This window comes from Chlorocebus sabaeus, chromosome 10 (genome assembly GCF_047675955.1).
Source record: "Chlorocebus sabaeus isolate Y175 chromosome 10, mChlSab1.0.hap1, whole genome shotgun sequence".
Lineage (NCBI taxonomy): Eukaryota > Metazoa > Chordata > Mammalia > Primates > Cercopithecidae > Chlorocebus > Chlorocebus sabaeus.
The window spans coordinates 4,135,542-4,151,797 of NC_132913.1; the positions used below are offsets into that span (position 1 = coordinate 4,135,542).

General features: G+C 42.3%; 1 pseudogene; it reads right to left on the reverse strand.

The window, feature by feature from the left end:
* Nucleotides 1-3,920: 3,920 nt before the first annotated feature.
* LOC103216881 (WW domain-binding protein 11-like) lies at nucleotides 3,921-6,731 on the reverse strand (annotated as a pseudogene).
* Nucleotides 6,732-16,256: the final 9,525 nt, after the last annotated feature.

The following is a 16,256-nucleotide window of genomic DNA, read 5'->3' on the forward strand; positions in this document are numbered from 1 at the left end:
AGAATACAATATTGATATATTAAAAAATGCAATTGGCCGGGCGTGGTGGCTCACCACGCCTGTAATCCCAGCACTTTGAGAGGCCGAGGCAGGTAGATCACCTAAGGTCAGGAGTTTGAGACCAGCCTGGCCAACGTGGTGAAACCTCATCTCTACTAAAAATACAAAAAAAATCGCTGGGTGTGGTGGTGAGCCCCTGTAATCCCAGCTACTCAGGAGGCTAATGTGGAAGAATCTCTTGAACCCAGGAGGTGGAGGTTGCAGTAAACTGAGATTGCACTACTGCACTCCAGCCTGGGCGACAAGAGCAAAACTCCGTCTCAAAAAAAAAAGGAAATCTTTTTGTATACTCAGCGATAAACATTTGGAAGTTGAAACAAAAAATACTATTTACAATAGCATAAAAAATATGCAATGCTTAGGGATTATCTTATGAAATATGTCAATTCTGCCTGTATTAGCCTATTAATGTAATCTTTTTTTGAAACAGGGTCTCACTCTGTCACCCAGGCCAGATCAGTGGTGCAATCAAAGCTCACTTCAGCCTTGGCCTCCTGGGCTCAAGCGAGTCTCCTGCCTCAGCACCCCAGTCCAACCCAGTAGCTGGGACTACAGGCATGTGCCATCATACCCGGCTAATTTTTTTTTTTTTTTAATTTTTTGTAGAGACAGGGTCTTACTACGTTGCACAGCATGGTCTTGAACTCCTGGGCTCAAGTGATCCTCCTGCCTTGGCTTCCCAAAGTGCTGGGATTACAAACATGAGCCATAGCACCTGGCCAGTTTAACAAATTTTAAATCAAATTCTTAACCAGATTTGTCATGGAAACTTACAGACTAATGGTAAAATAAATGTCAAAGAACAAAGAAATAAAAATATCGAAGAGAATTTATAAGGACAGTGCAGTAGGCACAGAAAAATATACCAGTGGAATGGAATACAGAGCCTAGAAAAATATTATTGAGAACTTGATCTGTGATAGTGGTAGCATTATATAAGTTTGTATACACACACCTACACATCCTCCTTCATCTATATCCATCCCAACAGTATCTTTCTATCTACCCCCATGAGTTCGCACTAAAATTTCTACACAGGGTTTGTTTATTTATTTTGAGATGGAGTTTCGCTCTTGTTGCCCAGGCTGGAGAGCAACGGTGTAATCTCGGCTCACTGCAACCTCTGCCTCCCGGGTTCAAGTGATTCTCCTGCCTCAGCCTCCTGAGTAGCTGGGATTACAGGTGCCCACCACCACGACCAGCTAATTTTTTGTACTTTTAGTAGAGATGGGGGTTTCACTGTGTTGGCCAGGCTAGTCTCGAACTCCTGATCTCAAGTGATCCACCCGTCTTGGCCTCCCAAAGTGCTGGGATTACAGATGTGAGCCACTGTGTCCAGCCCACAGGGTTTATTTTATCCTGTATTTTATGTTCACAACTTCCTTCTTTGACAATGAGCAAACTGACTCCCATTTTACACAATATATTATTTTCTTACTTGCTCCCTTGCAGAATGTACGAAAGTCATTTCAGATCTGTTAATTTATGCCTCTGTGAAAATCATATTTTAATTTTAATTTGAGTTCTAATTAGATGACTCTAATTTTCATTTAACTCTAATTTTAATTCGAGTTAATTGTTTGTTAGGGACGTTTGGGTTTGTAACCTGAGGGCACAGGGTCTTAATCTTGTGTTGCTTGTGTTTTCCCCCCACCGTCCTTCAGTGTGGTTATGTCATTCATTTCATGAGCAGTTTCATTCATTTGGGAGCTTTTTGTATCAAACTTTCATTTATATAAGATTGTCCTTATCCTTGTTGATTATTTATTTATTTATTTGAGATGGAGTCTTGCTCTCAGGCTGGAGTGTAGTGGCGCGATCTCAGCTCACTGCAACCTCCGACTCCCAGGTTCAAGCAATTCTCCTACCTCAGCCTCCCGAGTAGAAGAGATTACAGGCACACACCACCATGCCCAGCTAATTTTTGTAGTTTTAGTAGAGGCGGGGTTTCACCACATTGGCCAGGCTGGTCTCTATCTCCTGACCTTGTGATCCTCCCATCTTGGCCTCCCAAAGTGCTGGGATTACAGGTGTGAGCCACCACGCCCGGCTGATTTTATTTATTTTTCTGTTTTGAGCATGTAAAACACTAACATGATTCCAAAGTCTAGACTACACAAAAAGTTATATTTAGGAAAGTGCCTTTCTCTTATCCCTGTTTCCTTTGTGTTTTTCATCCCTTTCTTGACATTCCCTGTAGGTATCTAATTTCAGTTTCTGGTTTATCTTGCCTATGTTTCTTTCTAGCTGAAATGAGCAGATAAATGAGTATTTTCTTATTTTTCCTTCTTTCTTATTTTTTCTTCTTTCTTACATAATAGATATTATACTGTAGATAATCTTTTGCACTTTGTCTTACTTTAACTTAATAAATTCTGGAAATTGTATCAATTCATTGAGGTCTTCCTCATTCTTTACAACCTCATAGTAGTCCATTGTGCGAATGTACCATAGTTCATTTAAGCACTGTTAGATGTGTGGCATTTAAGTTGTTTAAATTATTCTGCAATTGCAAACAATGCTTCAATAATAAACCTTGTGCAAATGGGTTTTCTTATTGTTGGAAGTATATCTTCAGGGTGAATTCCTAAAAGTAGGATTGCTGATTCAAAGGTAAATGCAGGGACAGGCTCAGTGGCTCATGCCTATAATCCCAGCACTTTGGGAGACCGAGGCAGGAGGATCACTTGAGGTCAGGAGTTCCAAACCAGCCTGGCCAACATGGTGAAACCCCATCTCTACTAAAAATACAAAACTTAGCCAAGCACATGCCTGTAGTCCCAGCTACTTGGGAGGCTGAGGCAGGAGAATCCCTTGAGCCCAGGAGGCAGAGGTTGCAGTGAGCCAAGATCTTGCCACTGCACTCCATCCTGGACAACAGAGCAAGACTCCATCTTAAAAAAAATAAAACAAACAAATAAACAAACAAAACCCAGCAGTCCAGATGTGGTGCCTTACGCCTGTAATCCCAGCACTTGGGAGGCCGAGGCAGGTGAATCACCTGAGATCAGGAGTTCGAGACCAGCCTGGCCAACATGGAAAACCCCGTCTCTACTAAAAATACAAAAATTAACCAGGCACGGTGGCAGGTGCCTGTAATCCCAACTACTCAGGAGGCTGAGGCAGGAGAATCACTTGAACCTGGGAGGCAGAGGTTGCAGTGAGCTGAGATCACGCCACTACACTCCAGCCTGGGCAACAAGAACAAAACTCCGTCTCAAAACAAAACAAAAAAATAAACAAAACAAAAATGGTGAATGCATGTGTAGTTTTTTTTTTCTTGGTGTAGAACATTTATTTATTTTTCGTATGAATCAAAATTTAGTTCAGTGGGAAATAATTTTAATCAAAGAATTGTACATTTTCTTCCCACATATCCTGCTTTGTATTAGGAAATTACACTGTGATCCATTTCACTATAAGTAAAATATTACAAAATACTTACAGGAAAATATTAAAAATAACTGAAACACAAAAGGCAAGATGAAGTAAACTGGTTTTTCAGAAATCTCTACTCCAATGCCCATAGCACACAAGAAGAGAGTCAAAACAATTAAATAACTAAGATCCTCAGATCACAAATTTCCAAAGAACTGGAGAAGGGAAAGAAACGGTGAAAATCGTGGTGTGAAAGGGAACGGATCTTAGCAGCACTGCTTCAATAACCGATCTATTCTGAATGAAATACCCTCTTTTCTGCGCAGTAAATTCTGAACAAGGCTGTATTTTAGGATATTCCTTGAACTGAAATTAGAAAACACCCTGACAATGGAAGCAGTTCTTTCATCTAAGTTTAATAGGAGCCTCTTTCTCCATGGGCCATTGTTGTGAACAGAAGCCTGTTCGGGCATCAGAAGCTGTCACAGTAGCCCTTGCATCTCTTTCAAGAAAGCCTCTTAGACATCATCCTTAGTTTGTACCGAAACAGGAACAGAAGGACCAGATTTGGGTGCTGCTTTGGAAAGAGGCACAGCAGAATCACTTCCCTTTTTTTTTTTTTTTTTGAGACGGAGTCTCGCTCTGTAGCCCGGGCTGGAGTGCAGTGGCCGGATCTCAGCTCACTGCAAGCTCCGCCTCCCGGGTTCACGCCATTCTCCTGCCTCAGCCTCCCGAGTAGCTGGGACTACAGGCGCCGCCACCTCGCCCGGCTAGTTTTTTGTAATATTTAGTAGAGACGGGGTTTCACCGGGTTAGCCAGGATGGTCTCGATCTTCTGACCTTGTGATCCTCCCGTCTCGGCCTCCCAAAGTGCTGGGATTACAGGCGTGAGCCACCGCGCCCGGCCATTTTTTTTTTTTTTTGAGACAAAGTCTCACTCTGTTGCCCAGACTGCAGTGCAGTGTTGCAATCTTGGCTCACTGCAACCTCCACCTTCTGGGTTCAAGCCATTCTCTTGCCTCAGCCTCCTGAGTAGCTGGGATTACAGGTGTGCGTCACCATGCCTGGCTAATTTTTGTACTTTTAGTAGAGACGGGGTTTTGCCATGTTGGCCAGGTTGGTCTCAAACTCCTGACCTCAAGTGATCCCCCCACCTTGGCCTCCCAAAGTGTTGAGATTACAGGCGTGAGCCACCGCGCCCGGCCCCTCTGACTTTCTCTGGAGGGCAGCAGTAGCCCCTTTATTCTCCGGACGTACTCTCAGTGCAGTGGGCACAAACTGAGTAATCTCTGCCTTGGGATTAGTGATCTGTGGCTTGACACTGATGGCTGCTGTGACTTCTTCTCAGTGGTGGCTGCACTCTTATCATCTGTCTTGGGCCATTGAATCAAGTTGGGTGGAGCACTTGAAACCCCAGGGTTTGGCCAGGGAGCTGGTGGGAAAAGCCCAGAGGGGCCAGGTCCAAGCGGAGGCACCAAAGGTGAGCGCATCATGCCAGGACGAGGTGGAGGAACACCCAGAGGTGCGGGGTGAGGTACTTTTGGTGGGAGTTCCCTAGGAGGGGGACCGGGAGGCAGACCTGGAGGTGGACCTGGGGGAGGGCCAGAGGGTCGAGCTAGGGTTGGTCCTGGAGGTAGAAGTTGGGTAAAGGCCCTTGGAATCCTGGCATTCCAGGTGATCTCAGGAATGGAGGAGGTGGCCCAGGAGGCCGTAATGGTGGAGCAGGTAGTGTCCAAGAGATGGTGGTCCTGGCATGGGATGTATTTGTATCTGAGACGGAGGAACAGACGGGGGCGGAGCCTGCCGCTGTGAAGAAGCAGTGGATGTGCCATCAGAGTGAGATTCTTCTTTACGCCGTTCTTGTGATTGTTTTTCTGATTCAGAGTTATCAGAATCATCTTCGTCATCGTCCACTGAAAATTCCTCTACTTCTGGTCCCTCCTCAGGAATTTCTTGACCTGCCATAGGAAGCATCATGGCTTGAAGAACAGTTAATTCCTTCATGTTCTTCTTTTTCTTGATTTTCCAGGCATATCTGCGAACTGTACACTCAGACCTGAGTTCTTTTCTTCACTGCCGTCTCTCTCCCCATCATCACGGTGCACAATTCATTCCCCCACTTTCTCCATCTGATCTGTTGGTGTCACCATCATCAGTATTGTTACCATGCTTATGTGGGTGCTTGTCCTTAGAAGGGCCATCATCTTCACTGGTGCTAGACACAGCATCATCATGACCTTGCCGGGCAAGTTCAGGACTATTAACACGTCTTCTTCATCTCACCTACGAGGGGGAAGATCCAGGGCAAACCCACTTTACAGCTATACATGTGCACGACTTGAGGAGGAGGTGGGCTGGGGGGGGCCAGGAGGTTTTCTGCCAGGGGGCAAATGTGGAACATTATGCCCAAGAAGAGGAAGGATAGAAACTGCCCGAGTTGGACCCAGGATATGGAGGCCCATAGGCTGAGGTTTTCTTAAGGATGGAGAGTGTCTGGGACCAGGGAGTGGAATGTCCTGGATCAAAATGTTGGAAGGAGCATGCCGCGTATCTTTCAAAGGAACGCTCTCCACTTCTGCGTGCTGAGCATTCTCGACAGCATCACCCTGTTGGCTAAGTTGAGCCCTCTTCTGTTCATACTCCACTTCCAGCTTTCTCAAGTCCTTGCAAATATCTGGATTTTCTTTTTTATAGAGTTGTAAAATATGTTCAAAGGTTTCACGCAGGTTTTTGAGCTTGTTTTTCAGTACTTTCTCATTTAATTGTGGCTGTTGCAGCGGGTTCAACTCCATGTCATCCAATTTATCCATGCCCCAGATGATCTGTTTGGGATCCTTCATTTTAAAAACTGCAGCTCTGGCTGGGCGCAGTGGCTCACACCTGTAATCCCAGCACTTTGGGAGGCCAAGGCGGGCAGATCACCTGAGGTCAGGAGTTCAAGACCAGCCTGGCCAACATGGTGAAACCTCATCTCTACTAAAAATACAAAAATTAACCAGGTGTGGTGGTGCATGCCTGTAATCCCAGCTACTCGGGAGCCTGAGGCAGGAGGTGGAGGTTGCAGTGAGCCACTGCACTCCAGCCTGGGTGACAAGAGCAAAAAACTCCATCTCAAAAATACCAAAACCAAACCAAACCAAACCAAAACAACAACAACAACAACAAGCACTGCAGCTCGAACCATCATGTGCTGTTTTTCGTTCTTTAATTCTCTTCTGGGATTCCTTTTGGACTTGGTCTGTGGGGTTCATACATTTTCCACTCTTGGTGGATGATGTAAGTCTCCATTCCATGTGGACAATTTGTATGGTTTACTGTTCATTTTTTAAAAAAAGAAAGAAAAGAAAGAAAGAAGAAAGAAAGAAAGAAGAAAGAAGAAAAAAAGAAAGAAAGAAAGAAGGAAAGAAATAAAGAAAGAAGGAAAGAAAGAAAGAAAGGAAAGAAGGAAGGAAAGAAAGGAAAGAAGGGAAGGAAGGAAGAAAGAAAGAAGGAAGGAAAGAAGGAAGGAAAGAAAGAAAAAGAAAGAAAGAAAGAAAGAAAAGAAAGAAAGAAAGAAAGAAAGAAAGAAAGAAAGAAAGAAAGAAAGAAAGGAAGGAAGGAAGGAAGGATAGAAAGGAAGAGAGAGAAAGGAAAGAAAGGAAAGAAAGAAGAAAGAAAGAAAGAAAGAAAAAGAAAGAAAAGAAAGAAAAGAAAAGAAAAGAAAGAAAGAAAGAAGAAAGAAAGAAAAAAAGAAAGAAAGAAAGAAAGGAAAGAAAGAAAGGAAGGAAGGAAGGAAGGAAGAGAGAGAGAGAGAGAAAGAAAGAAAGAAAGAAAGAAAGAAAGAAAGAAAGAAAGAAAGAAAGAAAGAAAGAAAGAAAGAAAGAAAGAAAGAAAGAAAGAAAGAAAGAAAGAGAGAGAGAGACAGACTTCTGCTATGCTCCCAGGACTGCGAGAAGTGGGGAGGTGGCGATTCCTGGTCTTGAACTTTCACTTTGTAAGGGTCTCTTGGTCAACCAACTCCTCAGCCACTGCCATCTTGAAACCTCGCCCCCTTCCCGCATATGCAATTTTGTGAAATGCTGCCACATTACCCTTTACAGAGTTGTACTTATTCACATGTCCCCTAGCCATGCATGAGAGGCTTGTCTATCCACTGCATTACCATCAGAATGTATTGTTACATTTTTTAAATTCTGAAGATATTGGTTGGGTGTGGTGGCTCACGCCTACAGTCCTAGCACTGTGCAGCTAAGGCGAGTGGATCACTTGAGGAATTCCAGACCAGCCTGGGCAACATAGTTAAACCTCATCTCTACAAAAAGACAAAACGTTAGCAAGGCGTTGTGGCACAAACCATGATTGCACTGCTGCACTCTGGCCTGGGTGACAGAGTGAGTCTCTGTCTTAAAAAACAAAATAAAAGAAAATATTACAGATGAGAAATGGTATTTTAGTGTAGTTTTAACTGACATTTCTTTTTTTTTTTTTTTTTTTTTTTTTTTTTTTTGAGACGGAGTCTCGCTCTGTGGCCCAGGCTGGAGGGCAGTGGCCGGATCTCAGCTCACTGCAAGTTCCGCCTCCCGGGTTCACGCCATTCTCCTGCCTCAGCCTCCGGAGTAGCTGGGACTACAGGCGCCGCCACCTCGCCCGGCTAGTTTTTGTATTTTTTTTAGTAGAGACAGGGTTTCACCGTGTTAGCCAGGATGGTCTCGATCTCCTGACCTCGTGATCCGTCCGTCTTGGTCTCCCAAAGTGCTGGGATTACAGGCTTGAGCCACTGCCCACGGCCGACATTTCTTTTAGGAATTAGATTGAGAAATCTTTCATATGTGTGTGTATGTATGTGTGTGTGTGTGTGTGTGTGTGTGTCTGTGTATAAATTCACCATTCTTATCTTTTGCCATTTTTTTCTATCGGGTTAAAAAAATCTAAGCTGAGCGCAGTGGCACATGTCTGTGGTCTCAGCGACTTGGGAGATGGGAGGATTGCCTGGGTCAGGAGTTTGAGGCTGTAGTGCTCAAAGACGGTGAGATGGCACCTGTGAGTAGCCATAGGACTCCAGCCTGGGCAACATAGCGAGACCCTCATCTCTAAAAATGAAAAACAAAATGTAAGTAAATAAAAATGTTTAAAAAATAAATCTTTATTCATTTATGTATTTATTTTGAGACAGGGTCTCTGTCACCAAGGCTGATGTGCAGTGGCGCTATCACAGCTCACTGCAGCCTCCATCTCCTGGGCTCAGGCGATCCTCCCACAGCAGCCTCCCATGTAGCTTGAACCATAGATGTGTGCCACCATGCCTGGCTAATTATTTATATATATATATATATATATTTGTAGAGACAAGTTCTCATCATGTTGCCCAGGCTGATCTCGAACTCCTGGGCTCAAGAGATCCACCTGCCTCAGCCTCCCAGAGTGCTGAGTACTACAGGTGTGAGCCACAGTACCCAGCCTCTCTCCATTGGCTTTCAGGGGTAATATATATTGTAAATATTTTCTCCCAGTGTGTTGGCTGTCTTTTTACTTTGCTTATGGTGGTATTTGCTCTGCCGAAAACCCTTGTTTTTTGTTTTAATTTAATCAGTTTTATCAATGTTTTTAGTGCATTTAGTGAATCTGGATTTTGAGTCATAATTAGAATGTCTTTTCCTATATGAATTTCCCTCTTAAAGAGAAATTCACCTCGTTCTCCTAATACATGTGGGGATGTATTTTCCATTTAGATCCCTGATCATCTGGAGTTTATTTTTCAATAGGTGTGATGAGGTGGAACTCAATTTCATCTTTTCCCCCAAATGGCAAACCAATTGTCCCAGCATCATTTTGCCCTAGTGATTTGAGTTGCTACCTTTATCGTACACTAAAGTTCCATATGTATTTAAAATTATTTCTGGTTTTTCTGTGACAGACTTGACAAACTATAATAGGCTTGCGAACCTGTTCAAGGGCTAGTACTACATTGTTTTAATTATAGAGGTTTTATAGTATGCTTCAGCGTCTGATTGGGCTAGTCACCTTCATCGCTTTTCCTTTTTAGTGATCTCCTGGCTATTCTTAAGTTACATGTTTATTTTTCCACGTGAAGTTTAGCATCAACTTGTCTAGTTCCATTTTTTCAAAAAGCTTGTTGGTGTTTTTTATTGGGATTACATTAAAGTTATAAGTTAACTTAGGGAGACCTGACATTTTTATTATGTTGAATCAGTCTAAGAACAACAAATGTCTTTCAATTTGTTCAAGTACACTTTCATGTTTTTAAAGTTTTCTTCATGTGGATTATGTACATTTCCTATTAGTACTTATTCCTAAATACTTTATCTTCTTTGTTGCCATATAAATGGCATTTTCTGTGCCATTATATACTCTAACTGGTTATCATATGTGTATATGAAGGCTATCAAGTTCTATATGAGAATTTTACCTTATCGAATTGTTAGTTTTATTGATATTCTAGGGTTTTGTTTTGTATGTACACTCATATCCTCTGCTAGATATAGTTTTACTTTTTCAAATCTCATGCATCTTATTGATTCTTCTTGTCTAATTGCATGGAGCTTATATCTCTAGTATAATGTTGATTAGTAGTGGAGACGGTGGGCAAATTCATCTTGTTCTCGATCTTAGTGGAAAGTTTCTGGGGCTTCCCCATTAAAGCGTTGGTGGCTTTTTCACTAAAAGTGTATGTGTGGGGGTGGGAGTGTGTGTCTATGAAAGCGCACATATGTGTATTTACATGTTAATAAAGGATAGGTCAAGGGTGGTGGCTCATGCCTGTAATACCAGCACTTTTGGAGGTCATGGTGGGAAGATCGCTTGACGCCAGAATTTTAAGAGTAGCCTGGGCCACATAGCGAGACCCTGTCTCTACAAAAACATTAAAAATAAAATTACTGAGTGTGGTGGTGTGTGTCTGTTGTCCCATTTACTCGAGAGGCCTAAGTGGGAGGATTGGTTAAACCCAGGATCTGGAGATTTCGGTGAACTATGCTGACAGCACCGCACTCCAGCCTCGGCAACGGAGTGAGACCCTGTCTCTAAAAATACTCTAATATAACTTCCTATCTTCTTGAGGGTTTTTTATTTTTACTTTTATTTTTTTGAGACAGTCTCACTCTGTCACCCAGGCTGGAGTGCAGTGGTGCCATCTTGGCTCACTGCAACCTCCGCCTCCCAGGTTCGAGCTCTTCTCCTGCCTCAGCCTCCAGAGTAGCTGGGACCACACGTGCGCTCCACCACACCTGACTAATTTTTATATTTTTAGCAGAGACTGGGTTTCGCCATGTTGGCCAGGCTGGTTTTGAACTCCTGACCTCAAGTGATCCACCCGCCTTGGCCTCTCAAAGTGCTGGGATTACAGGCACGAGCCACCATTCCCAGCCATTTCTTGAGTTTTAAAATTTTATTTTCTTTTTCTTTTTCTTGAGACAAGGTCTCACTCTGTCACCCAGGCTAGAGTGATTGGCACAGTCATGGCTCACTGCAGCCTCCACCTCCTGAGTAGCTGGGACTATAGGTGCACACCTTCTGTAGTCCTGGCTAATATTTTTATTTTTTATTTATATATATATTTTAGTAGATAGGGGGTGTGGCTCACACCTGTAACACCAGGATTTTGGGAGGCTGAGGCAGGTGGATCACTTGAGTCCAGGAGGTCCAGACCAGCCTGGGCAACATGGTGAAACCCTCTCTCTACTAAAAAACAAAAAATTCCACACTCTTGAGTTTTTTTAAACAGGAGTAGGTAAGGAATTTGAAAAGGCTTTTTAAAAGCATCTATGGAAATAAATATAAGATCTTTCTCCTTAGATCTGTAAATACAGTGTGTTAGTTCACTTATTAATATTTAGTCAAGTCAGTGTGTATTCCAGGAATAAATCCCACTTCATTATATCATTTTCATAGTGTGGTGTTGTATTCTGCTAAGTAGTGTTTTATTTAGAACTTTTGCATCAATATTCATAAGTGATATCTGTAGTTTTCTTTTTTTGCTGTTTTTGTCAAGTTTAGGTGTTAATGCTATACTTATTTTATAAAAACAGTTCAGGAATGTTCCTTCATTCCCAGTGATCTGGAAAAACTTGGGAAGTACTGTGACTGCCTGGTCTTTGAAGGTTTGGCAGAATAAACTTGTGAAACCATGAGGATTTCTTTTTTTTTTTTTTCTTTTAATATGGAAGTACCTTGATAATTATCTCTGTTTCTTCCAAGTAAATTAGTCTGTTTAAACTGTTTGTCTCTAAATGGGGTCATTCTATTTTAATACATTCTATTTCCCTTAAAGTTATCCACTTCATATAGATCATCAGTATTTTTCACAAAGGTCTGAAAAGTAGTCCCTTAGGTTTTGAAAAATATCTTCTGTTTCAATGGTTATTTCCCCATTTGATATTTCTTATTTTGTGCATTTGTACTTTTTCTTGAGTAAATATAGGTCATAATTTGTCTATTTTGTTATTTTCCCCCCAAATTACAGATTTTAATTGGATCTATTATTTTAAAATTCTTTATCTCATTAATTTCTGCTTTCATTTTTTATTATTTTCTATCTCTAGCCTTTATAACTATTTTCTTTACTACTTTGGATTTAATTTGCTCTTCTTTTTTAGTTTCCTAAGATGGAAACTTAGATTATTGACTTTAGGTCTTCATTCTTTTCTGATATGTACACTCAATGCTATAAATTTCCTCGTAAGCACTACTTTTTCTGCATCCCACAAATTTTGATAACCTATATTTTCATTTTTGTTTAATTTGAAATATTTAAAGATTCATCTTGAGAAATTCTTTGATCCATGAGTTATTGAGAAGTATATTGTGGTAATCTTCAAATATTTAGGAGTTTTCTAGCTATTTTTGTGTTATTGATTCCTAGTTTCATTCTGTTGTCATCTGATAGCATACTTCTATAGTTTGAATGTGTCCCCCAAATTTTATGTGTTGGGGATTTCATTTCTAGTGTAGCAGTATTGAAAGCTGAGGCCTTTAAGAGGTCGTTGGATCATGAGGGCTCTGCTCTTACACATGGATTAATCCATTCATGGGTTAATGGATTAATGGGTTATCATTGGAGTGGAACTGGTGGCTTTATCAGATGGGAGAGACTTGATTTAGTATGTTAGCATGCTAAGCCCCCTTGCTGTATGATACCTTGCACTGTCTTGGGACTCTGCAGAGCCCCCACTAGTCAGAAGACTCTCACCAGATGCATTCCCTTGATCTTGGCCTTCTCAGCTTCCATAACTGTAAGAAATAACTGCCCAGTTTCAGGTATTCTGGTATAGGCAACAGAAAATGGACCAAGGCATGCATGTACTTTGTATGATTTCTATTCTTTTAAGTGTGTTAATATGTGCTTTACATACAAGAATGTGGTCTATATTAGTGCATGTTCTGTGTGAGCTTGAGAAGAATGTGTATTCTGCTGTTGGATAAAGTAGCCTGTAGATGTCAGTTAGATCCAGTTAATTGATGGTTCAGTTGAACTATGTCCTTGCCAATTTACTGCTGGCTAGATCCACTGATTACCAATAGAGGGATGTTGAAGTCTGCAACTATGATAATAGATTTATCTATTTTTCCTTGCAGTTCTTTCAGTTTTTGCCTCATGTATTTTGACACTCTGTTGTTAGGTGCATATATGTTAAGCATTGTTATGCTATCTTGGAGAACTGACTCCTTTCTCATTATGTAATGGCCTTCCTATTTTTAGTATATGTGCTGCCGAAGCAAGCACGTAATGGCCTTCCTTATTGCCAAAAAAATTTCCTTTCTCCAAAGTCCATTTTGTCTGAAATTAGTAATATAGCTACTGCAGCATTTTTTATTAGCATTAGCATCAGATGTCTTTCTCCATCCTTTTACTTTTAATCTATCTCTGTCTTTATATTTAAAGATGATTTTTTGTAGGCAGCATATAGTTGGGTCTTGTGTTTTATTCACTCTGAGAGTGTCTGTCCTTTAATTGGTATGTTTAGACCATTGATGTTCCCCTTGAACATGATGTTGAACATGATGATGATGATGATGATGATTTTTTGAGGCAAGGTCTCACTCTATCACCCAGGCTGGAGTGTAGTGGTACAGTCTCGGCTCACTGCAGCCTCAATCTCCCGGGCTCAAGCAATCCTCCTACCTCAGCCTCTGAAGTAGCTGGGACTACAGGCATGCACCACCATGCAAACTAACACCAACTAGTTTTTTTGTATTTTTTGTAGAGACACCCTGTTGCCCAGGCTGGTCTCAAACTCCTGAGCTCGAACAATCCACCTGCCTTGGTCTCTCAAAGTGCTGGTTTTCAGGCATGAGCCACCATGCCTGGCCTACTATGATTACTTACATGGTTCTATTAATATCTTACTACATTTGTGATATGGTTTGGCTTTGTGTCCCCTCCAAGATCTCATATTGAGCTGTAGTTGCCATAATCTCCATATGTTGTGTGAGGGATCTGGTGGGAGGTAATTGAATCATGGTGGCGGTTACCTCCATGTTGTCCTTGTCATTGTGAGTGAGTTCTCACAAGATATGATGGTGTTAAAAGGGGCTTCCCTGCCTTCACTCTACACTTCTCCTTCCTGCTGCCATGTGAAGAAGGACATGATTGCTTCCCCTTCCACCATGATTGTAAGTTTCCTGAGGCCTCCCCAACCCTGTGGAAGTATCAGTCAATTAAATCTCTCTCCTTCAGAAATTACTTAGTCTCAGGTATGTCCTTATAGCAGCATGAGAACAAACTAATACAATAAATTGGTACCAGGAGTGGGATGCTGCTATAAAGATACCTGAAAATGTGGAAACTTTGGAACTGGGTAACAGGCAGAGATTGGAACAGTTTGGAGGGCTCAGAAGAAGAGAGAAAAATGTGGGAAAGTTTGGAACTTCCTAGAGACTTGGAGGGCTCAGAAGACACGAAGAGGTAGGAAAGTTTGGAACTCCCTAGACACTTGTTGAATGGCTTTGACCAAAATGCTGATAATGATATGGACAATGAAGTTCAGGCTGAGGTGATCTCAGATGGAGATGAAAAACTTTCTGGGAACTGGAGTAAAGGTCAATCTTGCTATGCAAAGAGACTGGCAGCATTTTGCCCCTGCCCTAGAGATCTGTGGAACTTTGAACTTGAGAGAAATGATTTAGAGTATCTGGCAGAATAAATTTCTAAGCAGCAAAGCATTCAACAGGAAACAGAACATAAAAGATTGGAAAATTTGCTATCCAATGATGCAATAGAAAAGAAAAATGCATTTTCTGGGGAGAAATTCAAGCTGGCTGCAGATATTTGCATAAATAACAACGAGTCAAGTGTTAATCACCAAGACAATGGGGAAAATGTCTCAAGGGCATGTCAGAGGTATTCATGGCAGCCCCTTCCATCAGACCTGGAGATCAAGGAGGAAAAAAAATGGTTTCATGGGCCGGGCCCAAGGCCTTGCTGCTTTGTGCAGTCTTGGGACTTGGTGCCCTGCATCCCAGCCATGGCTAAGAGGGGTGAAGGTACAGCTTGGTCTGTGGCTTCAAAGGGTGCAAACCGCAAGCCTTGGCAGCTTCCACATGGTGATGAGCCTGTGGGTACACAGAAGTCAAGAATTGAGGTTTGGGAACTGATATGGTTTGGCTGTGTTCCCACCCAAATTTCATCTTGAATTGTAGCTCTCATAATTTCCACATGTTATGGGAGGGACACAGTGGGAGATAACTGAATCATGGGGGCGGTTTCCCCCATAATGTTCTCGTGTTAGTGAATAAGTCTCACTAAATCTGATGGTTTCATAAAGAGTTTCCCTTTTCTCTTGGCTGTCATCTTCTCCCTTGCCACCACCATGTAAGGTGGTGCCTTTTGCCTTCTGCCACTATTGTGAGGCCTCCCCAGCCACGTGGAACTGTGAATCCATTAAACCTTTTTTCTTTATAAATTACTCAGTCTGTGGTATGTCTTTATCAGCAGCATAAAAAAAGACTAATACAGGAACCTCTGCCTAGATTTGTGAGAATGTATGGAAACACCTGGATGTCCAGTCAGAAGTTTGCTGCAGGGCAGAGCCCTCATGGAGAACCTCTGCTAGGAGAGTGTGGAAGGGAAATGTGGGGTCAGAGCCCCCACACAGAGTCCCCACTGGGGCACTGCCTAGTCGAACTGTGAGAAGAGTGCTACCATACTCCAGAACCCAGAATGGTAGATCCACTGACAGCTTGCACTCTGTGTTTGGAAAAGCTGCAGACACTCAACACCAGCCCCTGAAGGCAGCTGGAAGGGAGGCTGTACCCAGCAAAATCCTGGGGACAGAGTTGCCCAAGGAGACGGGAGCCCACCACTTGCATCAGCGTGAGCTGGATGTGAAACTTGGAGTCAAAGAAGATCATTTTGGAACTTTAAGGTTTAATGACAGCCCTATTGGATTTCGGATTTGCATGGGGCCTGTGGCCCCTATGTATTGGCCAATTTCTCCCATTTGGTACAAGTGTATTTACCCATTGCCTGTATCCCCATTTTACCTAGGAAGCAACTAACTTGCTTTCAATTTAGGCTCAGAAGCAGAAGGGACTTGTCTTGTCTCAGATGAGACTTTGGACTTGGACTTTTGGGTTAATGCTGGGATGAGCTAAGACTTAAGGGGACAGTTGGATGGGCATTATTGTGTTTTGAAATGTGAGGACATGAGATTTGGGAAGAGCCAGGGACAGAATGATATGATTTGGCTGTGTCCCCACCCAAATCTCATCTTGAACTCTAGCTCCCATAAAACCATGTGTCATGGGAGGGACCCAGTGGGAGGTAATTGAATCATGGGGAAGTTACCTCCATGCTGGTCCTGTGATAGTGAGTGAGTTCTCAT